At 40.4% G+C, this 21394-nt stretch overlaps 1 protein-coding gene and 1 long non-coding RNA gene across 5 annotated transcripts in view; one reads left to right on the plus strand and one right to left on the minus strand.

Moving 5' to 3' along the window:
• The window catches only part of CREB1 (cAMP responsive element binding protein 1), a 56055-nt gene extending 45460 nt beyond the window's left edge, over positions 1 to 10595 (minus strand). For 3 of the 4 annotated variants that reach the window (XR_011074127.1, XM_068544590.1, XM_068544592.1), the window contains exon 1: positions 10414 to 10589. The gene's annotated coding sequence lies outside the window, so the exon portion shown is untranslated. Of the gene's footprint in view, positions 1 to 10413 lie in introns of all 4 variants that reach the window. The other variant, XM_068544591.1, reaches the window with a different exon arrangement.
• A 256-nt stretch (positions 10596 to 10851) lies between these two features.
• LOC137764777 (uncharacterized) overlaps positions 10852 to 21394 on the plus strand; it is a 61919-nt gene continuing 51376 nt past the window's right edge. Inside the window, exons 1-2 of the long non-coding RNA XR_011074057.1 lie at positions 10852 to 10976; positions 20240 to 20291. This is a non-coding gene — a long non-coding RNA (uncharacterized lncRNA). The remainder of the gene's footprint in view (positions 10977 to 20239; positions 20292 to 21394) is intronic.

A 21394-nucleotide genomic window follows, 5' to 3' on the forward strand; every position in this document is an offset into this window, starting at 1 on the left:
AGGTAAGACTACTCATGGCTCTGAAACAAGCCTTCACGTATCTGGTCACCAAGAGACAAACAGTGTTGCTTAGCAAAGCAGCAACTATGACCATGCATTATTTTAGATAATAACATTTTATCCCAACTCTTCCTATTCTCCTTTCTTTGCAAACACACATCTGATACCATTTTCACACCTTGAGCCTTTCAAAGAAGTGACCCTATATAAATTTCTATATATGAAGTTCTACTAAATGGATTTTTGAAGCTAATTTTTTTTTTTTAAGGAAAAAAGCATTATGCACCTCCTACATACAGTTACTTTTAGAAAAGCAATTTCCGTATTGACTAAAGAGTGAAACTGTCTTCAAATTTTAAGTTCTGCTTCATAAACTAGCTCAAGGCTAATACTGTAAGGACCTACAAAAGTTATGCCTTAAAGTTAAAAATTTATAGCCTACTATTCCATTTACTCAATAAAATCCCAGGGACTATGTGAAAATCACTTACATTGAAATGGAAAATGAATGTCCAAGTGTTTTCAAAAAATAAGTTTATAAAGTTAACGTTTATTATTTTAACAGTTCTGTTTTGAACTAAATTTTAAAATGCTATTCTTGGTGAATTATTTACAAATTAGACATCAAAGAGTGAAAATCAATTTTCCTGAAGTGAGACAGCACATGTTACATGGTGGGAGTCATAAAACAGGAATTCTGGTTTTAGCTGTGACTTCACAGATGGAGAACTAAAGATGGTAAGAGATTTGTAAGAACTTCACAAGACTGTTTAGGGCTATACCACCTAGCCTCAAATATTATAAAAAGTGAAGAAATATTTGACAGCAGAACTGCATGAACTATTAAGCAACATGTTAATCATTTTAATTATGTCTCACTTACCAGAAAAATCCCAAGCACTCAAAGCACCAAGGGTATATTGAACTATATCTTAAAAATTAGCCATGGTTAATATACAAAGTTGAAAAATGACATGCAGACAAGAGCAAAGACTTTACGTACAGTTTTGATAAAGACTCACTTCAGGTTTAGGTATCTCTATCTCTAATCCTGAAAGAATCAATGCTGAATCAAGTCCAGCATTTCAGGTAAATGTACTTTTTTACCAATCAGGCAGTGATTTCTGGTAATCACTTTGATTAATACAATCTCATGCTATTTTTCACGTTTCAGAGGTGGGAAGTATTAGTAAAGCATCAGAATTAACTAAAACTCAAAGGAGAAAACTTTCTTTTTAAGCTATGAAAAACGAACCTAATTTCCTTGGCTTTTAAAAAATAAATCTGTAATTTCAGTGTTTTAGTTGTCTAATAAGCATTTATGTCTGCTTCCTTTAACCTGTGCAAATCTAAAGGGGGATTGGTTTTAATCTTGCCTTTTAAATCTGTGACCCTCCAAGAGGGACTCATTCATTATAAATAAGTTTTCTGTGCACATTACATAATAAGTGTTCTGCCAAAAATTATGAGGACTATAGTTTAAAGCAGACAAGAACCTTTCTCTCAAAGAGCTCACAAGCTAATAGTAAGAGATGAAATATGTATTATATACATATAAAAGAGCTAGGCAAATATAAACTAATCGCTACCATCAGTTTACCTATAAATTCCCTCCAAACAAGTATTTAGTTAAAATGACTTCAAACCATAAACTTCTATTTTGAAATGATAGGAAAACAATGAATTATGGAAAAAAGGAAAGCAAGAGCTGGCTATTTATGGTAATCTTTCTGTTGATGCAGACCTAATTAATAAGATAATGAAATCAATATATTTTTTCAAGACCTTGGCTACAATACTTCCTTCAAGTGAACTTTTATAAACCAAAACTTAACTATTGTTGAGGAACAAAAATTTCTAGTAATCATCAATAAAGCTAGAACCTTGGAAACTTTCTCCACAAAAGGATAATGCTGTTAATATTCAGAGTGATGAAGACTATGCTTTATTGTTATTTCTTGCCCAGGGAAAAGGCTCTACCAGTACGTAAATTTAAATTCTCCAGAGCGCAGTTTAGTCATCTGCAAAAAATGAAGGAGTTACTACTGCCTGCATGGTAAAAGTTTGCTAAGTGTGAATTCCCCCAAAACAGAATTTATGAGTAATATACTACACCCACACAAACATAATAAATTCTCTCATACCAAATAATTTGCAAAATATAGTATACTGTATCAAAATGTTTCACTCAAAGTTGTTATTTCTTGATTTTTATCTTTGCTTCTTTTGGTCAGTCACTCAACTAAGGGATCCGGACACAGGATAAAAGAGAAGACCAGAGCAGGTGGGGTGTAACTCCAAATATGCATTAGTAGATTTAGTTATTTTTCATTAAATAGTGGTGTCCTGTTTGCCTGGGCTTTCAGAGATATTTAGAAAATGTCTGTAATAATTAAATAAGAATTTATGATGTCCAAGATATGACACCAAAAAGCACAAGCAATGAAAGAAAAAAACAGAACTGGAAATTGTCAAAATTAAAAACTTTCGTGCCAAGAAAGTGAAGACAATCCACAGAATGAAAGAAAATTTTATAAATCATATATATCTGGTAAGAAGCTTGTATCTAGAATAATTAAGAACTATTACAACTCAATAATAAGACAAATAACCCCATTTAAAAATGAGCAAAGGATCTGAACAGACACTTCTTCCAAGATATATAAATGGCCAATAAGTACACAAAAAGATGCCAGACAGCATTAGTCATTAGGCAAATGCAAATCTAAACCCCAATGAGATACTACTTCACACCCACTAAATGGCTACAATAAAAAATAAAAACAAGTGTTGGTGAGGATACAGAGAAATCAGAACCCTTATATATTGCTGGTGAGAATGTAAAAAGATACAACCATAGGTCTGGCACAGTCTGGCAGTTCCTCAAATAGTTAAACATAGTTACTATATAATCCAGCAATTACACTCCTAGGTATAAACCTAAGAGAAATGAAAACATGTGCAATAAATGAATGCTCATGGCAGCATTATTCACAATAGCCCAAAAGTCCAAATATCCATGAATTCATGAATAAAATACTGCATATCCATAAAACGGAGTATTATTTAGCAATAAAAAGGAATGAAGTCTTGATAGATTCAACATGGATGAACCCTGAAAGTATTATTATGCTAAGTAAAAGAAGTTCATCACAAGAGAGTCCATTGATACGCAATGTTCAGAATAGGCAAATCTAGAGACAGAAAGTGCATTAGTAGTTGCCTAGGGCTGGGGTATGGAGAGATTGAGGCGTGATGGTTAAGGGATGTGGAGTTTCTTTTTGGTGTAACAAAAATGTCCTAAAACTGACTGTGGTGACAGATGCACAACCTTGTGAACATGCTAAATAACTACAGAACTGTACACTGGAAATGGGTAGATTGTATGGTACGTCAATTGTAGTTCAACAATGCTGCTAAAAATGAATCAATGATGTCCAATTTTTAAACTGCAATATAATCTATCATGAAGGAGAAAGGATTAAGAGTCAGGATATCTACATTTTAGCCCAAAATATCATGTCGTTCCTCCTCTTACGTGAATAACTTAATAAAGCTTCCTGCCTCACGCAGGGTTCCTCGTAGTGTGGATTTATAGTGAATGTGACACTTTCTTCACCTCACCAACTTGTGAACATATCAAATTCACTCTACTTCCACGTCTTCATTTTTGTTGTCCATGCCACTGCTTACAATATACTCCCCTTTACTTCTACCTGCCAAGTTCTTCCATATGCAATTTGAATACTATCTTTCTCACAAAACATTTCCTCAGTGAACGCCTTCTCTTCTAAACTCAATAGTCCTGCAAGATAGTGAAAACTGATACTCTGCCACATATAAATCATTCTTTCTTATACTTTTGTCACCTCCACTATACTGTGAGTTCCGTGAGGGCAGTAAAGCCACATACTCAGGCTTTACTGTTTATAGCAACTAGAACAATACTTCATTTAATATCTATAAAAATACCTAAATGAATAAATTTTCTTGTGATTATTCCACCAACTATAAAAAAGCTGATGGTCAATAAACATTCACTGAATAATGACCAGACTGATAAATGGCAGGAAGTAAAACCGTAACAGCAAACAATAAAGCTGCTACTGACACTTTTAAGGAAATGATACCCCTTTAAGAGTACAGAGTTCAGAACAAGCAATAATTTTCACTTCAGTGATGAAAAAGAAGATATTTGAGTCTCCTACTGCTAATCGCTTACACAAATAGGGATAACAACCCTCAAAATTGTTATTCAGCTTTGTTTAGATAACAAACACTTTTAGTTCCATCTATGCTGTCATATAATTATAACCAGAAACTCACATGCAGATAACCAGCTCATTAGGAAAAGAGTTAAAATTGAAGAAAGAAAACTTAGTTTCCAAGAAGATTCACTAATCTTTGGGAAAGACATTTTATATTACCATTGGTATAAATAAACTCTCAGATCCACCCTCTACTCTGACACCAAGGTCATTACTTAGTTATTTTAACTTCTCACTTAATTCTCTCTTCTCCAACCAAATGTCAGTCTTTACTTCTCTCTTTCAGGAAAAAACTTACCATCGATCCCTCAGACCTCTTACTCTCCAAACCTTGACTGTCGATAGACTATTCAGAGAGTCTAGATTAATCCAGCCAGGAACAATTTGTTCAGACAGCCCATCTCGTTTATGGTAAACTTTTATTACCTTACCTCAACCCTGAGAAAAAGCAACTCAGGCATTTAAAAGTTTAACAAGGGGTACTACTGTTAAGTTGAGATTCATGTAACTAGCCTCAAGAATTGATTAAATACATAAAGGTAATTTTTCATCACTGGATATGTAAAATACTGTCACCAAAGTATGAATGATAAATCTTCCCCTCCCCCCCTTCTTATTGGTAACCTAGGAGACAGGTGAACAAAACTAGGTAAAATAACAAAACATATCTTTACAGGGCCAGGAATGGCAGAGCTAAGAGAAGAATGCAAAACAAAATAAAACAAAACAAACAGGACGCAAGACAAGACTTTGTATATACTAAGGAAAGAGGGGTATGCTGGGCGAGAAGAGAAACAAATGGCTATTCTTATCTGTGTTTCAAATATGTCTCAAAAACCTACATTTACAGATTTGATAATACAGAATAAATTTAAAACCATACTTTCTTCTTACAACTCCAAAAAGTTTAACCAGACTAACCACATATAATGACTGAGTTAGCATATGCATTAAATTGGCAGAGGAAAGCAAGTAGCCATTGTTCTAGTTCATGATCTTTACCTCTACCCCAAAAGGCAATTCACTGATACAATGACACTGTGAGAAATCATTTCATTCCCTGCTAGCCTCCAGATATGTTCCAGAAAAAAACTTTTCTGCCTTTACAGATTTCAATTATCCACTCCCCCCCCCACCAAATCTAGAAAGATAAGTGCTTTGTAAACATTTTAGTCACTGAGTGGGTAAAAATAGCATGTATTAGTATTTTATATAAAAATACTAGTAAATCCTCAAAATAATAGTTAAGACAATATTCTTTCATTAAAAGCTTTAACATATGTAACTGTCAACCTAAGCATACAAAGAATGAGATATACCGTAAAAGGTTCATTTAATGATTTTTTTTGAAAGATATGGAACTTTTTTCTGTCCCTGCTGCTGGAGTATTAGTTATCATTTTCTAAGTTTAATCAACTTAAAAAACTTACAGCATGTGTATTTTAAAGATAAATACACTAACAGCATGTATATTTAAAATGAACTATAGTTAAATGCTGCTTAGAAGGTCCAAAAAAGAAAGACAGGTACTGAAACTTGTTTTGTGTTCTAGTTGAAATGAGTATTACTTGGGTCAACTGGTTGACCAAGGACTTTCACAGTAAAAAAAAGAAAAAAAAATTCATCTCAGCAGTAAAGTCTCAGTAGACAATCATATAGAAGAAACTCACCATTCATTTAGATATCAAATATAAAACTCACTGATTAATGACAATAAGAAATATTAGAAAATCATCAAAAAATAAGTTAATGAGTATATAAAAAATTAACTCAGGGAGAAAGCTAGTACACTAATCAGGATTACTGAGTAATAATATTCCATGAGAATAGTCTGTTTAAAAAAAGGTCTGGACTACATGAGATGTTCTTTCTCATTCAGAGAGAAAACTATAGACTTTTTTTGGTTGAAACAACAGAAGGAAGTAGTTTGTTCAGGGCTATAAGAACCACAACAAAAGAGTTAAATTCAGATTAAATTCACTTTGAGACTTAAATCTTCTACAGCTTGCTTTCCTCTTCATGTACATCTCGATCATTTTAATAAAACTTAAAAAAAACCCCTGAAACTAAAAAGGTAATTGAGGCAGTTCAAATAATTTCCTATCACAAACTGGCATCTCTCATTCAAACGAAATCTTTCATTTAAAGAAATAAAGGCATAATGACAGCATTCCTTACTTTAAAAGGTCACAAAAGAGCTAAAAATAAAATCAGCTCACCAACCGGTTAACAAACACAGGTATATCCAGATGATGAGGTGCCTCATAATTAAAAGAATGAAGCTCTTTATGTCCTGACACAAACCAACCGCTAAACCATGTTAAGTGAAAATAGCAAGATATAGGAGTGTACATAGTATACTACCATTTGTATAAAAGGGATGTGCGGGGAGGAGAGTACATACATATTTGCTTGTGTATGGACAGAACACCTCTGAAAGGACAAACAAGAAATTGGTGACACGTGGGTGACTGGAGGGTGGGGGCAAAACACATGACTCCCTGCTGTATTACATCCTATGTGTTTTGAATTACGGACTATCTGAATGAATTACTTATTAAAAAAATAAAATTGGAAATACAAAATATAATCCTCCTTTCTTCCATCTTCATCAAGTGTGATCTCTTTTTCCTTTGACTGCTTTCTGATGACATATACTCTGCATTATTAGTCATCATGTCCCCAAAAGTTCCTTGAGGGTAGAGATATGACAACGTAATTCATCTTTGGATTCGCTGCAGCTTCTGGCCCAGTGTATTAAAACACAGTAACAATAACAATGATGAGTAATTTTAAACATAATAGGAAACACTTGTTCAGCACTTGTGACATGCCTCATGTTTAATATGCATTAACTTATTTAATTCCCACATTTGTATGAGCTAGATATTGTACACTTATGACCAAGGAAATTGAGGTATAAAGAAGAAACCTGCCCAAGGTTCCAAGCTAGGAAGTTAAAATAAACCTTAAAAATAAATAGCTGTCATTAATTGAATCCTTAAGGAAGTACTTTATAATTATCTCACAATGCTATAAAGTAGCTGGTATTATTCTAATTTTATCAGATAAGGAAACTAAGGCTGAGAAAGATCAAGAAACTTCTTGTAGGTCACAAAATTCCTTGAGGGTAGGCACATGACAGTAGTGGCAACAGGACAATTCAAACTGGCATGTGATTCCCAAACCCCATGCTCTTTCTATTAACTACATTCTCTGTCACAGTAAATGCTAAATATTTGAAGTACCACAAATTGTTTCTCAAGTGATAATGTAGAGATGAGTTCATACATGAGTAAGAAAAAAAACAATCTTTTCATTTTTTCCATTCCCTATATCCTTAAATTCAGATTTGAGCTCTAACTATTCAATAAAGAAGCTATCACTGGAGGTGACACTGTAACATGAAGAAAGATATGCTTACAAGATTATGTCACAGGCTGGCTATAAACAAGTCTACATAACCATTCCTGATAAGATACTGAAATGAAATTATAAATTTCAGTGATACATTGTTAAGCATTAGGTTACAAGTAAATATTTTTTTTCTACTGTGTAAAAAAAGGAAAAAGATTTTTAAAATGAGGTGAAGTTGGAGATATATACTTGGTTTTACTGTAACCATATTATACCCCCCAAAACAAAACTCAATGTCTTAGAATGAAAAACAAAATAAAACTACTTCTCTATGAAGAAACAAAAAGTCTATTAAAGAAACAAAAAGTCTATTAATCAGATCTAATCATGAAAATGAATTTCAGAAAGCAGAAAAAAGAAGGTGCCATTTTATGAATCAGGTTTCTAAGTTTCCTTAGGCTCTTATGTGGAAAAAAAAATCATTCAAAAGGAGTAACACTGAAGTTTTAAATTCCATAAGAAGTGTCCTTTTAATATTTTTCAGTCAATTTGTGTGAAAGACTCATTGGCTTTCTGAATACATGTCCGTTAAAAAAAAGGTTCAAACAGATTTAGCTGTAATTTTTGCTGATCCCTGGGAGGGAGCAGAAGTATAATTTAGTAACAAGCTCTAAATGAATATTCAAATATTAATGAATATAAGTTTAAAAAGTTTCACCTGAGATTACTAAAAGAATTAGATTATGAATTTATAAATAAAAATTAAAAAGAAATCTTTTGGATAAGACTGAAGAAAAAACCTGTCAGAAAACTTTTTTTTTTCCCTAATTCAACAAAGGAAGAGTCATTGTCATATAGTCTGTAAAGCAAAAAAATTCTACTCAATTTATGCTGGTTTGCAGAAAATCCTTAAGGAAAACCAGTAATCTATAGCATCATCAAGACCATAATTTCCTCAGTGTTTGGAAATAAAACCATCTTCCCAATTCTTACGGAAAAACTCTTTATTACATCTTCTTAATTAGATTTCTTGGCAATGACAAATTGCTAAGGTGGTTTTTTAAAGACTTGCAATACAGCAAAGTAGGTTTTGGAAAAGTGACTTGAAAACAGAAAATCAGAAGACAGTGCTTCTACTAACAGTATTTATTCCTAACAAGAAACCTTGTTTCTATCACACCCTGAGACAGGTAAGTATTTTAAAAACAAATAACCTGTTCATCTTTTGCATCACTTAAAATAACCATTTTGGCTTTATTTTTAAATCAGGAAATGAGTGTAAAAGATTTCAGTAGCTGGCAACCAAAAGTATCTTTTATACTAACTAAACCTTTAGAAGGCAAAACTGTAGTAAGCTGAGGCTAGCATGAAATTCTAACTTCTGAAGAAGGCAAGACAAACAAATAGGTCATATCCCCGGTCCTTTAAAAACTGTCTTTTAATCTTTGATGTGTCAATGACTTTTCTGCTGTCCCTTTTCCCCAACAGGGAAAGAAAAAATAAACCTTGCGGCTTAAATTATTGTCGGTCTGGGGCTCGGGTTACCTACCGCATGCTAGACTAATAATGGATACTTTTAAATGCCTGTTTTTAGAATTAGTATTAACCAATCTCTTGTTTACGTTTAGAAAGAAAGATGTGCGAAACATGGTAGGGGGTGCGAGGGGAGATCCAGAAGACCCAACACCACGGCTCCACCCCCCCCCCAAAAAGGTGATGTAAAACAAAAGTACATCGGCTAATATGCGTTTCAACAAAGTGTTTCAGAATCTCTCAAGTGATTATTCCCTTATTGAAAAGGGTTAAAACCGAAACTGTTTTCAAACATCAGCTTCCCTTTTACAAGATCCCAACAGTTTTTTAAAAGTTACTAACAATGTTTTTCTTAGCACCCCCTTCCTCCCCAAAAGAATGCATTTCCATGACTACTGATTAAAAAAAGAGAGTGAGGGAAAAAGTCAAAAATTATTTTAAAAAGCGCGAGTTCTCATTCCTTCATGTAAGCAGAAAAACACAGAAAACATCTTTCCAATGGGGTGGGAGCAGAGGGAAAGGGCGTGAATAAAATACAGTACGAGAGGAAACACTGGGTTTCGAACTTTATTGCACAAAGAGAGAGTGGAGAGGAGAGTAGGTCAGCCGGAGCAGCGCTTCCCCTCGCGAAGCGGGCATGCAGACACGGAGGCTACCGGGAAGGCAGGCACCTTCACCTCCTCTGCCCTCAACTGTCGCCTTCTTCCTCCTCCACCCCCCGCGGGCACCCCGGCAGCGCTGCCCGGGCGGACGGCGGGCCGGGTCGGGGGCGAGGCGGGCGGCGGGGGCCGGGCGGGCGGCGTGGGGGGAAGCGCCCGGCCGGGCCAGGCCGGCGGGCGGCCTCTCCCGGGGCGGCTTCGGGCTCTAGGCTCCCGGCTCCGCGCCCGGCCCGGCCCGGCCCGGCGGCGGCGGCGGCAGCGGCGGGAACGCGGGCGCCAGCTCGCCGCGGCCGGCCGCCCGCACACACCCCCGGCCGCCGGCTCCCACCCCGCCCGCCGCCCCCCGCCATGAGCGCCGCCGCTGGCTGCAGGCAGAGTCGCTGCCGCCCCGGCCGCCGCTGGCTCCAGTCCGCCGCCATTATTCTTTGTTCGCTGCGAGCGGCGGCGATGGTGTGGGGTTCGGGCGGAGGCTCCATCTTTACCACGGCCCCTCCTGCGAGGGGAAGGCCCCGAGCGCTGGTGTCCGGCGCCTCCCCGTCCCCCCTCCGTCCCCCCGGCTCTCTCCGGCTCCTGCCTCCTCCTCCTGCTCCTCTTACCGGTGGTACAAGCTCCTCCGTCACTGCTTTCGTTCGCGGCCCGGATCTCGCTGGAGTTTTATTCTCTCCCCCACGTAACACACCGCGTCAAACTACACCTCCGCCGCGTCACTCACCAACACTCCGCTTCTCCCAGCCGCCCGGGCCACAGGCAGCAGCAGCCGCCGCCGACTGAGGACTCGCAGCCAGGGAGCCAGCCAGCGCCGCCCAGTGCCGAGTGCGCAGCGGCCGCGCACGGAAACAGCCGAGCTCGGCCCGGAGGAGCTCGAGCGGCCCCGCCCCCAGCGCTGGAGGCGGAACTTGCCGAAGACCTTCGAGTTCCTTCGGGCACGGTGGAGGGCTTCCGCGGGGAGAGGGAAGGCGGAGGTGGTCTGGGGCCAGGGGTGGGGAGGAGTGATCCAAGTCCGCCCTCCCCCTCCCCCCCCTCCCCGCCAATTATCGACGGATAAAACCCGCGGCGGAAATTTGCAGGAAGAGTTAGGGTTTGTGTGTGGCGGGGTGGGGAATTCCCGAGGGGTGTCGACGGCTGGATGGAAACCCCCGCGCGGGCTGCCCTTGCGGCGGTAAGCGGCGGGCTCTAGGGCGGCTGCGGCGTGCCGGGTCTGGGTCCCCGAGCGCCGCCAGCCCCGGGAACTTTCAAACGCTGCCGGGACGAGGGAGACGCGCCACTGGGTCGGGGCCGCGGCTGAGTGCGAGAGTCCTGCGAGCCGGGGAGGAAGGCCTGCAGCGGCTCTGCGGTCGCCCCCGAGGCCTGGGGCCTGGGCTGGACGTTGGGACGGTAGGCCGCGGCGCTGCGCCGGCGCGGCCCGGGGGCGTCGTTGGCCCCGGTGGGGAGGGTTTCCCGCCCCTCTGGGCGGGCCGGGCGGCTCTGCTTCGAGAATCCGCTGAGAAACCTGGCGCCCAACGGCGGGGCCGTTCTATTTCGGGGGACGGAGGCTCTGGGACTCCGGTCACCTTGGCGGGGTTCAGTCCAACAGCGAGGACGGCCAGGCCTTGGGGGCACATCTTCGGCCTCCGAGCCGTGACCTGCCCTGACCGAGGTTGCTCTTCTACGCTTTCGAAATGTCTTACCTTCCTCTTCCACCTGCCCGCCTTTTTTTTTTTTTTTTTTTTGCACCATCCTGTGTCGGTTTCTTTTCACAGCCCGTTTTCTACAGCACAGGGTTGCAGCCGCTGCAGCCTTTTCTTCACCACCCACTCCGCCTCTGAACCCGCAGTGTGACTTCCGTTGCCTCGAAGCTACTGAAACTGCCCTTTCAGAGGTCACCCGAGACACGATACCGACTTTACCATTATCCTTTTTATTGAACTCGGCAGTCCTCTCCCGGGCTTTTATGTCTATTGTAATTCACTTTCCGTCCCTTAAAGCAAACATGTTTTAGGAAGCCGAGAGGGTCTAAATCTGAGCTCCGTCCCATATTGGCTTACTGTTGAAAAGGAAAGAGTTCCCTAGCCTGGTACTGTATATCCCCCCTCGTCCTTTCTCTTTGGGCTGAAGAATGTCCCCCTTTGCTTCCGTTATTTTCAACCTTTCCTTCTCTACCGGCGTTTCTGTCCAGTATTTGAACATCGTGAAGTCTCTCATTTTTTGAAAAGATTTGTCTCTTTAAATTCCTCTCCAACCGCGATTGTCTCTTACCCCGTGGACGCTCATGTCTCAGTCCTCAGCCCTCTCCAGTCTAGCTTCTGTTCTTACCACACACCCGAAGCATCTCTGAATTGTCACAGACAAGCTTCAGGCCTCATTTACAAGACCTCGTTCTGGCATTTTACACCATTGCCCACACCCTCATCCAAATATTCTCTGCCCTCTGCTCTTGTTTTCCTTTTACCTCTCTGGTGGTTCTTCAACAACCAGCTTCTCCTCTTTTAGCCAGCTGTTAAATATTGGAATCCTGTTGAGAGCTTCATCCTCTTCTCGAGTCCCACCATGTGCATTTTCCTAGGTGGTCTCATCCCCTTCCGGTAGCTTCAAATACCCTCTGCCAAAGACTGTCCAGCTCAAAACTCAAGCCTAGATCTTGCTCTTGAACTCTAGATGCATGTTTCTAACTGCCTGTGCTACACTTTCATCTGGATGACTTGATGTCAAACTCAACCTATTCCCTCCAAAAGCCTCTTCCCATAGACCTCGGATCAGTAAAGTACAGCCTGTCCATCTACTCAGTTCAGAAACCTAAGACACCTCCGACACACATCAGAATCACCTAGACCTGCCTTAAAAATATAGGATTTGTGGCTTCTCATCCCACTCTAGTCTAAGCTACCTTCATCTCTTGCTTGAAGTTCTGCACTAACTACCATCGAGGTCCTACAAAACTGCTCTTGGCTCATTCCAATCCATTTGCCATACTGCAGCCAGAGCAAATTTTAACAAATACAAATCTGATCAAGTCACTACCCTGCTTGAATTCCTTCAGTCCTTCCCTTTGCTTACTGAACACAATCTAAGTCCTTGTCATTAAGGCCAGGCCCTCCATTATCTGGGCTCGTCTTCTTCCCAGCCTCCCCAGCAGTCCCTCTAGCTCTCTGCACTCCAGCCATGTTAGTCTTTTTATTTTTTCCAGACTCTTTTCTCTTGTTCCCTACTGTAAACTCTCACCTCAAGGAATTTATACATGCTATTCCCTTCCCCTGAAATTCTTTTCTGTTACCCACTCCTCCTGCCTAACTGTAACTTAACACTTTTCTTTTCTGATTCATCATACTTGTAATTATTTGTTTAATGTCCATGTAAGGTCTGTGCAGGTAGGGACCATGTCTATCTTGTTCACCACCAGAATTTCTCTCCTCCCATCCCCAGCACAATGTCTAGAATGTAGTGGTGCTCAGTAAATACTGAACAAATAATATCGCTATGGTCCTGGGAAAAATTCCTTAATATTTTGGGGTTCAAATCCTGGTTCAGCCACTTACTAGCTGTGTGACTTTGGGCGTGTTTTTCATTCTTCCGCCTCAGTTTTCCCATCTGTGAAATGAGAAGATGATAATAGCACCTACATCATAGTGTTACTATGGTAATTAAATGAGATCATTCATGGAAAGTGTACTTGGCACAATGACATGTAATAAGTGTCGAAATGTTGCCTATTACTAGCTTTATTTGTATATCTCACCCTTGTGTCAAATACATTTGCAAAATTGAGCTTATCATCTTCCTGCTCTTCTTACCCTGGCCCTATACATGATATCAAAATATTAGAATTATTTGCTCATAACCAATACTTATCACTCACCAAATATGGTAATTTTTCATTTAAAAATTTCCTTACATTCTTTCTGTTCACACTGATCTTCATTTAGGGCCTACCTCTTCATGCCTTAGTTACTTTGCTGACTTCCTAGGTGCTTCCTAGGTGCTAGTGGGACTGCAGGCCCACTTCTCCTATTCACTTGTGCCCTACTCTCAGACCAGTGGGCCTCAAACACTTATTAAATCATACCTTCTCCTTGACTTATGCTCTCCTGGCCTCTGTTTTCACCTAACTTTGTTCATTCACTCATTCAATCATCCAGTCATTCAAGTGCAAGTTATTTTACTAAACACTTTGGATATACTTCAGATTTGAAATGTAGTCTCCCAATTTCATGTATTTGCTCTGGCATCTCCATAAACCATAGAAATGAACTAGAAATGTCAAGCTTTAGCATCCATTTTTATCTCTGGGACTTGAAAGCTACTCCCATTTTTGACTCAATTTTTCAATTGGAAAACAGGGTCAATATTGGGGAGATGAAAGTAGGGAAGAACACATGGATATAAGTTGACATAGTATAAGATAGATAAGATGGCAAAGGGGGAAGGTCTCAAGAGATGATTATAAAAGGCTTCAAGGAGAAAGTGGTAGCTGAGAGCTTTTTTCTAACCACGGCTTCCTTTTCCTGTTATTTTTCTCTCTTGCTTCTGCTGTTGAACCTAATTTTCACCCTCACTGTGAACTCAAGTTCCATGAACACTGCCTATTCTAGTTCATCACCTCTCAGGACTTAATTTGTTTTTCTACCTAACCCCAAGGCCATGGTGATCTATTTTGTTTATTCTAAAAATACCTGTTGAGCACCTACTTTGTGCTATGTACTACAAAACTGGGGCTATCGTGGTAAATAAAACATTGTTTCTGCTCTCAAAGGTACTAGAATAAAATCTTCAACTTCTCCTCTTTCTGACATTTCTCTTTCTTTTCACTCCTTTGTGCCCTCATCTAGCATCATGATTGTAAATACAATGCCCATGCTGACAACCCTCAAGATTATATCTTCCCAAATCACTCTCCCAAACTTCAGACTCATTTAAACAACTGCCTACTCACACCTCCACTTGGATGTTGTCTTGGCCTTGGTTCTCCCAGAAAGCAGAATCTGAGGCAAAGTCTTCTGTGCTCTTATCTTATTAGGGAGTACAATCTTGGGGAAATGAGGGTAGGGAAAAGTAGTGAGTCAGGACAGGAGGTTAAGATTCAGTCAGGGGATGCTAACACCACCCTCCTCTGCAACATACACATACTTCCGTTTCATGTGGGCACCAAACAGACCCTTGTGTGAGAGGTGTGGCCTGAGCATGAGGCAAAGCACTATTGGGTGGTTACTCCCCGAGGTTGGTTGGCCATGGCAATGAAGACAAAATAAGTGGTAGAAGGCCCTACAGGCAAGGAGGCCAAGAGGATCCTGGGTGATACAGAGGTGTCTAATAGACATCTCAAACTCAGTATGTCCGAAACTGAACTGATTTTCCCCCTCACATCTGCGCCCGCAGTCTTTCCCATCTTAATTGCTGAGGTTAGAAGTCTTGGAATGATTCTTAATACCTTCCTTTCTCTCACATCCCACATCTATTCCCGTAGGAAATTTTATTGGCTGTACCTTCAAAATATATCCAAAAACTGACTACTTCCCACCTACACTGCAAGTGAGCTGGATCTATAATACTTTCATCTCTTACCTAGATTACTGCAATTGCTTCTTAAGAACTTCCCCTACTTCTTCCATTGCCGTACACCAGTCACTCTTCTGCCTTAGCACCTGGGGGCTGTTTCAGTGCTTAAAATGCTCTTCTTCCAAATATCAAGAGAGCTAACTCCCTCACCTCCTTCAGGTCTTTGCTGAAATGTCACTTTCTCACTGAGGCCTTGACAATAGTATTTAAGATTACAATTTGACACCCACCTCAATCACCCCTATTTTTTCCTATGGCACTTATTACCTTCAAATATACTGTCTGTTTTACTACTTTTGTTTTTTTTAAAAAATAAATTATTTATTTTTTGGCTACAATGGGTCTTCGTTGCTGCGCGCGGGCTTTCTCTAGCTGCGGCAAGCGGGGGCTGCTCTTCGTGTGGTGCGTGGGCTTCTCATTGCAGTGGCTTCTCTTGTTGTGGAGCATGGGCTCTAGGCACATGGGCTTCAGTAGTTGTGGTGCGTGGGCTCAGTATTTGTGGCTCACGGGCTCTAGAGCTCAGGCTCAGTAGTTGTGGCTCATAGGCTTAGTTGCTCCGCGGCATGTGGGATCTTCCTGGACCAGGGCTCGAACCCGTGTCCCCTGCATTGGCAGGCGGATTCTTAACCACTGAGCCACCAGGGAAGCCCTGTTTTACTACTATTTATGTTTATTGTTGACTGGCTCCCCTGCTAAAATACACGTTCTAAAAAGCATTATCTTTGTTTTGTTCACTGATGTATCTCAAACACTTGAGTATGAACCATGCCCTGACATATAATAGGTGCTCAATATATGTTTGTTGAATGAATTCCCAACTTGCCTGTGTTCAGGTGGTTCATACTGTTCAGATTTATTTTCTTGGTTGCTTTTGTAATGAGCAGGAATATAATAGTTTTCCTTCTTATTTGGTAAGATTTCCTATAATCTTGATGTAACAGTTATCAATAAGAATTCCTAGGAACAATTGAAATCCCAAACACCCCTCTATCTATAAGAGCAAAAAAAAAAAAAAAAAAGGAATGACCCAAATGTCCCCATACTAAACAGTTAACTATTTAATTCAACTTTTGTCCCTTATACGTACTCATACCTCTTTTAACGTTACATGGGAACTATTCATTTGTTTGTCTGCATCCTTTATTGAACCATGAGCTCTCTAAAGGCAAAGTTGTGTTTTGTTGAACTTGCATCCCTAGTAACTGACATATAATAGGTGCTCAGTAATGTTTCTTGAATGAAAGAAAGAATGAATGGGTTAGAGTTTTTCCAGCACTGGTCAAGTGAGCGGTACCTTTCCCAGGTGATTCAAACATCTGATCTACTTAGCAGTTCTTCCCCTGCAGTGTAGATGGATGCTTGAGAGTCTTCATAATTGGAAAGAGCGCAAGGTGGAGCTGTTGTCAGCACACCTGAAGTAATCCTGTGACTGTAATTGTACTTTCCAAATAGTTTTCCAACAGAGAGGAGAAAGCACTGATCTGTTACATCTATTTCTGTTCTGTTTACCAGTTATAGTTCCCTATGTAAATTAATATGTTGCTTCTTAAAATTAATCTTCAACACAGCAACAACAAAACTCTCCATTTCTACTTTGTCCTCTAGCTACTGTCCCTTTTTTTTTTTTTTGCTCTCTTTACAGTATCTCTGAAAGAGTTATATATTTACTGTCCCAATTCCTTTTCTCTCATTTTCTGTTAAATCCACTCCAGCTAGCTCTTGCCCTCAGCATTCCACCAAAACTGCTCTCCACATTTCTAAATCGAATGCCCTGTTCTCAGTGGTCTCACTTAGCAGCACTTGACACAGTTGATCACAGCCTCCTCCCTGTAACACTTTCTTCACTTGTTACGCTTGTTTCTTCAGTGTTACAGGGCACTTCACTCTCCTGATTTTCATCGTGCACTACTGGTCATTGTTCTCAATCTCCTTTGCTCACTGACCTCTCAATATTGGAGTGTCCCAGGTCTCTGTCCTTGGACCTCTTCTGTTACTATACTTTCTCCCTCAGTGTCTCATTCAGTCTTACAGCATTGGATATGATAAATATGCTCACAACTCCCTAGTCTCAGATTCAGCCTTGTATATCCAGGAAACTCCGCATCTCTACTTGGGTATTTAATAGACCTCTCCATTTTATTAAACCCAAAACCAAACTCCTGATCTCTCCTCCCCTCAAAAACCTCTGCCTACAACCTTCTCTATCTCAGTTAATGGCACCTCCATCATTCCCATTGCTGAGGGTGACTCAGCAGCTCTTTTACAACCCACATCCAATCCGTCATCAAATCCTGTTGCTATCTCTTCAAAATATGTGACCGCTCTTCCCATCTCCACTGATACCACCTTGGTCCAAGCCACTGTTACCTTTGGTTAGGATGCTACATCAGCCACCCTTAACCTTCATTCTTTTCTCAGCCCAGCAGCCAGAGTGATCCTTTTAAACTTTAAAGCTGACCACACCATGATTCTGTTCAAAACTATCCAGTAGCTCCCCATCTCACTCAGAAAAAGCTGTGATTCTTACAGTTAGGCCTACAAGACCCCATTTCCTCTCTGATTTTACTTTCTGCTCTTCCTCCCCTACCTTTCTCTGTTCAGAGGCCTGTTGACCATCTTGCTGTTCCTCAAACACTTTGGACCCGTTCACCTCAGGGACTTTGCATTTGCTGTTCTCTCTGCTCGGGATGCTCTTTCCAGATGTTTCCATGTCCTCCTCATCTCCTCAGGTCTTTGCTCAAACGTCCCCATTTCTGTGAGGCCTTCCCTTACTACCCTGATGAAAATTGTTCACCCTGCACCCCACCTCTCTCTTTGCTCTTTTGCTCTCCCTATCTCCTTTTGCTACTTAATTTTTCTCCATAGCACCTGTCACTTTCTGGTATGTTATATACTTAGCTCATTTATTGTGTTTGCAGGTACTTTTGTCTCTTTTTTCACTGCTATATTCTTAACACCTAGAACAGTGTCTTGTACATAGCTGGCACTCAAATGTTTGTTGCGTGAATGAAATTGAAATTCTGGACTTAATCTCCTGGCATTGGTTTGCGTAAACAGGTCTCTCTCAGTTTGATCATCTCTGTATGCATCTATAAATATTGTTTCTGTATTGCAGCCTGAATCATGGTGGGCCCACCAAAGTTTTGCCTTCTTGTGGGGCCTGATTTCTTCATGGCCACGCTCTCTGCCATCTCTGTCTCAGTTCCATACAACTTGAAAGAGATGAAGACCTCTTTGAAGCTTTCTGGTCTTCCCATGTCTCAGAGTCAGAACTGATCAGGAAGATTCTGGTTGCTTCTTATTTCTATTCTGAGGACCAGGTGGTTAGCTACTAGTACTGCTGCATTCTTTCTTCCTTGTGACTGAAAGCAGTGCCATGTAAACAAAGTCAGATGGCCTCTTATCCTCCTGGAAATTACAAAAGGCCAGTGGTTGGCAAATAAAACTGGTAGCAGCAACAAGTGAAGATTTATTGAGTTCTTTGTGCCAGGCACTGTTTTGAACACTCTTGATTTATTAACTAACTTAATCCCCATAATAACTCAATGAGGAAAATATTAATATTAGGAACATTTTATAGATGAGTAAGCTGAAGCATGGAGGGGTGATGAAATAAACGTCTCCAAGGTCTTAGAGCTAGCAAGTGGCAGAGTCAGAATGTGAACCCAGACAGGCAGCCTGGCTCCAGAGCCTGCGCTCTTAGCCAGTGTGCTCCACTGCCTGGTTGTAGAATGAAAAGTGGGAGAGGGAATTTGCTTTGAGAAGAAAGCAAATTATAATTCCATCGATGTGAGTCTGTCATTCTGAAAGCATCATTGTAACCCAAGCACTTTCTTCTCATATCAGTTCTATCACCATTTTCATGCATGACACAAGAATTAGGCTAAAAAGCTTCCACGATACCTTGTTACTCTTCCTAGGCGAAGAAGTAGGCTCCTTGAAACCCTCTGCCTAACCACCCCCTTTCACTTTTGCTTCACTAATTCCTAGTCTTTAGCTGAGCTCTGAAGGGCGTGTCATGAACTCTGAGTACCCTACCTAACTCCCTACCCCAAACCAACACTCTAGTCTGATTTAGGTGCCTGAATTCCATGTTTTTGTTTCTGTCAAAGCACCCATCACACTTGGGACTTCCCTGGCAGTCCAGTGGTTAAGACTCCGTGCTTCCACTGCACGGGGCAAGGGTTCAATGCCTGGTCAGGGAACTAAGATCTCACATGCTGTGCAGCGCAGCCAAAAAAATAAATTAAAAAAATAAAAATGTTGGCACTTCCCTGGCGGTCCAGTGGTTAGGACTCCGTGCTCCCAATGTAGGGGGCAAGGGTTCGATACCTGGTCAGGGAACTAAGATCCTGCATGCCACATGGCATGGCCAAAAAAAAAAAAAAAAAAGTAACAAATAAATCTGGAGGAAAAAAATTAAAAAAAAAAAAACTATCACACTACTTGTCATTATTTGTTTAATTTTCTAGTTCCCTGCTAGATTGTAACTTCGGTGAGGGCAGAGATTGCATCTGCCTTATTCACTGCTATATCCTTAATACCTAGCGTGGCGTTTGGCACGTTGGAGGAGTTCAATAAAATGGTTTTTTTAATGAATAAAAGTGATATTTCCATAAAATATCTGCATTCATACCCATGCATTAAGGTGAATTTTCTTATGGCCAGACTAGTCCATCTTTTTAGAAGTGCGAAAGATAATTTTCTTTCAGTCTGCCTTCCAGCTGTTGGGTTTTTATGTTATCATTTCTTATGCCATAATGCTAGTTTTCAATTAGTGGCTCTTTCTGCTTCAGATTCAACTAACATTCAACTGCAATGTAGCAGATGTCTCTCTGAGGTCTTTCATATATGTCTGCTAATTAAAATTAAGATAATTTCTTTGGGTTTCAGCTTCTTCAGCTATACAACCAAGATACCTGATTGACTTGTGCAAGATCAGACTGTAAGTTTGAGAATTGGGGTTTGAATTTAGAACTTCCAATTCTAAATTTAGCTTTCTTTTTTTCATATGTGGTGTTGCCTTTCTGTTCCTATCTCTGATTCTTGTCTACTAGTCTTTGGTTAGCACCCATATTACTGAGCGACAAGCATATTTCATAATCTTATAAGCACCTCCTTCAAAAAAATTTTCCCCACTCCTTTGTTCTGTTTTCCAATTTTACTTATTTTCTTCCCATTTCCACTCTGCCAAATTCTCTCCCAAACAGTGGCACTCAGGGTTTATGAAAACATTTCTGGGGCCTGTCCTAATCTCATGTATGGATTAAGGTCTTTAGTGATATTTGGTTATTTCTATTATTATTCCTATACTATTATTATTATTATCTATTTGAGAAAAAGATATGAGAAGAATCCCAGGAATTGTAAACAGGACACATACTACTTGGGCTCCTGATCAAACAAGGTGATTGAACACATACTTTTTGCTTTGCTTATTCCTGGCACCCTACAGTAAAGGAGGAAGAAAAGTATAAATCCTTATGATAGATAGAATAATGGTCCTCTCATAAATACTCATGTCTTAATTCCTGGAACCTATGAATGTGTTATCTTACTTGAAAAAAAGGACTTTGCAGGCGTAATTAAGTTAAGGATTTTGAGCTGCGAAGACTATCCTGGATTATGTGAGTGGGCCCAATGTAATCACAAAGCTGCTTATAAAGGAAAGAGGGAGACAGGAGAGTTAGAGTCAGAGAGAGAGAGAGAGAGAGAGGAACTGGAGGATGCTCAGCTGCTGGCTTTGATGATAGAGGATGGGATCACTAGCCAAGAAATGCAGACAGCTTGTAGGAACTAGAAAAGACCAAGAAACAGATTCTCCCTTAGAGTTTCCTCGAGGAATGCAGCCTGGCCAACACCTTGATTTTAGCCCACTGAGACTGATTTTGGACTTCAGATCTCCAGAACTATAAGATAATAAATTTGTGTTTTTTTAAGACAGTAGGTTTGTGGCAATTTGTTACAGTAGCAATAAGATACTTATACAAGCCCTCAAGGACAAAAAGAACAGAAAAGCAGACAATAGCAGTTGAGAGAATTCAGCAC

This window comes from Eschrichtius robustus, chromosome 5, assembly GCF_028021215.1.
Source record: "Eschrichtius robustus isolate mEscRob2 chromosome 5, mEscRob2.pri, whole genome shotgun sequence".
NCBI classification, from domain to species: Eukaryota; Metazoa; Chordata; class Mammalia; order Artiodactyla; family Eschrichtiidae; genus Eschrichtius; species Eschrichtius robustus.